The sequence below is a fragment of the Rhinopithecus bieti genome, unplaced genomic scaffold (genome assembly GCF_001698545.2).
Source record: "Rhinopithecus bieti isolate Rb0 unplaced genomic scaffold, ASM169854v2 scaffold_71518, whole genome shotgun sequence".
In the NCBI taxonomy this organism is placed as follows: Eukaryota; Metazoa; Chordata; class Mammalia; order Primates; family Cercopithecidae; genus Rhinopithecus; species Rhinopithecus bieti.
Genome location: NW_016826433.1, coordinates 39779 through 43009, shown reverse-complemented (window position 1 = coordinate 43009; position 3231 = coordinate 39779). Strand labels below are relative to the sequence as shown.

The 3231-nt window shown below is 40.6% G+C and overlaps 1 pseudogene; it reads right to left on the bottom strand.

Moving 5' to 3' along the window:
* Positions 1-4: 4 nt before the first annotated feature.
* LOC108522989 (acylglycerol kinase, mitochondrial pseudogene) lies at positions 5-430 on the bottom strand (annotated as a pseudogene).
* Between the last annotated feature and the right edge of the window lie 2801 nt (positions 431-3231).

Here is a 3231-nt window from a genome sequence, read left to right as displayed (position 1 = left end):
CTGCCAGTGTCCCATCTCCTCCTGCAACAATGATCACATCTGCGTTTTCCATCAGTTCCAGGAGTTTCTTGGCTTGTCCCTCATAATCTGTCTTAACAATAGTCACATCCATGCCGGATAAATGTAAAATCGGGGCAGCATTTTTTTCAAATAGAGTCCTGGCTTTTCCCTTGCAAGCTGCCGGATTGAGAAAAACAGTGGCCTTCTTCACTTGTGCATTGGGAGGAATGAGTTGATTGCCAAACACCTGAGCTTCTTGACAGGCTGCTCTCCTTAGTAGGTTATCACAGTGTTTTCCATAGAGCCAACAGCCTCCCCAGGTCAGCAGACAGAGCCCAGCTGTAGTTTTCTTCCAATGGTTTCGAAGCGTTTTAAAGAACACCGTCATCTTCTAGAGATTTGCTAGGTTAGTAGAGGCACGGCTGGTCCAGCTCGCCCAAGCACATAATTTTAAAAGTTTCAGTCAATTCAAAAAAATTCCCCAAAACAGGATCTAAAAAGATAAAATGTATAAAGTCCTTTTATATTGTTAAGTACAGTTTAGCTTAAAGTTGCCTTCTTACATATTTTGAGTCCAGCCTCAATTATTTTCTGTACACTGTGAACTATAGCAAGTGGAGGTGTAAGTACACCATAGACCACAACTGTGCCAATCACCGAGTTTTGGCCAATCATATGTAGCCAGCTGTTTGAACCATGTTCAAATAAGGCAAACACCAAGCTATAACCAATCCAGCTGTTTCTTTTCTGTACATCACTATTATTTTTCTGTTTGTAAATCTTCTTCCACCACATGGCTGCACTGGAGTCTCTGAGTCTCCCCTGGCTCAGAAGGCTTCTGGACTCATGAACTGTTCATTACAAAATTAATGTTTTAAAATTTTAATTCAGCTGAAGTTTTTCTTTTATCAGGTGGTGTCAGAAGCAGGGTCTCAAGCAGAACTTCTAACAAACCCTAGGAGTGCTAGGTGACCAAAGCGAGGTAGCTGCAGAACCCATTTGTGTCCATTGATCTCTTAGAGCAGCTGGGGATCATGGTAAGTTCTCACTCAGATTTCAGAGCTCTACAGATTTGTGTTTTGAGCTGTTCAAGTTTCTCTGAGCAAATTTCTGATCCAAATTGGGTTTAGAAGTTGCGACAGAAATTGGCCTGGGTCCAGGGTTGGATTCAATCCAGTAATTAAGTGGCTTGGTTCCAGTTACAGGCCTCTTATATCTGACTGGGTCAGAAACTGGTAGTAAGTGGTAATATTTCAGGATGTGTAATATTTGGCTTTTGAAAATTCACAGGGATTCTTATGTTCTACTCCCGTTTCATTTTATTACATGCTTAGGTAGGAAAAGGTCATTGGCTATGTTAATCAAGGGAACCTGAGAGCAAAGCCAATATCTTAGGTAAAAATGGGATCCTTAATTTCTGAAGAGATCAGTTTTTTTCTGGCTCATACATGCATAAGTGTGAGGTCCCAGAAGCTCCAAAGTCTCACAGAAACGGCAAAATCTTACTAAAGTTAACTTACCGTGGAATGTTCCAAATGAACAAAACTGCAATGAAGTGCGTTTGGAAATGAGGACTCCCAAATTAGTCCTATCTAGAGATGACTCTTGATATTCAGAAGCTTCTAAAAGATTTCAGTATTTTATTTAAAGACATGATGAAAGGCAAATAATAAGCTTAAGTGACTAATTGATTAAATAAATAAAATATACTAACCTTTTAGCTTAGTTACTATCCTCATCCAAAAGAAATAGACTGCAGCACCAATTGGTTGAGTTAGGTTCAGTAATGGAGTACATTTTACATGGGTAAAGGATGGAATTAGGTTAGAGACCTTCCCTTCAATAAAGTCTCTCTTTGTTAAAAATAGATTTGGCACTACCGGATGTTAACTGCTATTCTCTTTGGATTAATCTGCCTTGTACTTTTTTCTGACAGTTATGAGTGACAGGATTAGGCATGAATAGGACCATGGAACATGGGGAACTTTTTCTCTTAAAAAAGGAAAACTTGAGAGCAGATGTGACTGCTGGAAAAAGATCCCTTTGCGACCAACAGGCAGCTGCCTGAACTTTTGATTCAGTATTGCTGCATTGGGTGGGTCTTTCTGTGGCCTCCCTGAGCTCCTTGACTTCCCCACCCGACCACAGGCAATGCTTTTCTTTTTTTCTCTCCTTTCCCTTTCTTATCTTTTCTGTTACTCAGGGCGGCCATCTTGCCCGGAGACCACATGTTAAATCTCCCAGTGGGAGGTTGGATTAAATATGACAGGACCAAACTGGGGGCAAGTTTGGGCATTTCCAATTTGATATTGGGTGCTAAGCGAAGTGGTTAATGTTTATTATTTGTCGCATGTATTTTACTCTGGCCAAAATTGAAAAGGTTAATTTGGTTACCCCATGCCACCCTTTGGAGAGCATCTTACAAAATTGAGAGGCTTTTGCCTGTGGTTCCATGAAAAAGAAAGAAAGAAAAAAAAAGATTTTATTTTGTGTTGCATCTTGGTCGCCAGAGCTACAGTGTGGCTGCTGAGGGAGGGGGAGGCGAGAAGCTTGGCATACTGGCAAAAGGGTAAGAATTTCTTACCAGTCAGACTTCTGGTCTCTCTCTCTCTCTCTCTCTGTGCAAACTGGTTGAGTGAATGATAAAAACAAATCACGGTTTATCTCCTCTGTAAAGTTTTGGTTAATGTGAAAAAGGATTCTGAGGCTATTCTTAAGCTGTAGCATATCTAGTGTGCTTTGTGTGTCTTTCTGTATGGTTCTGTCATAAAGAAAAGTACCTTAGGATAGCATAAGGGCTTAGGACCACATAAGCTTGCTATTCAAGATGACCCGGAAAACTGCTCAGTAACAAACTTTGCTGCAGGTCCCTGAAACAAACAAAAAAACTGGATGTGGTCTCCATCTTGTTTTATGACCTTGGGAGCTTGACCTTATAACTACGTGGCAGCACTTTCTCTTGGTTTCTGCCACCTAGGGAACAAGGATTTTGGGGTTCATGTCATAGTTAGCTCTAAAAATTACCTTGAGTAGATAAAAGCCTTTGAAAGCTCAAAATTGACTGCTTTAGACTCCTTCTGGGAAGCGCAATGGAAACTGCCCAATGCTGTAATTCAGCAGCTAATCCAGGTTCAATTATAGCATAGGGAATGAGCATTTACTGGGTGATATCTGTTTGACCTTTACCATTTGTTGATTCTCTTTTCCTCCAATAACAACTTCTAGCTTTCC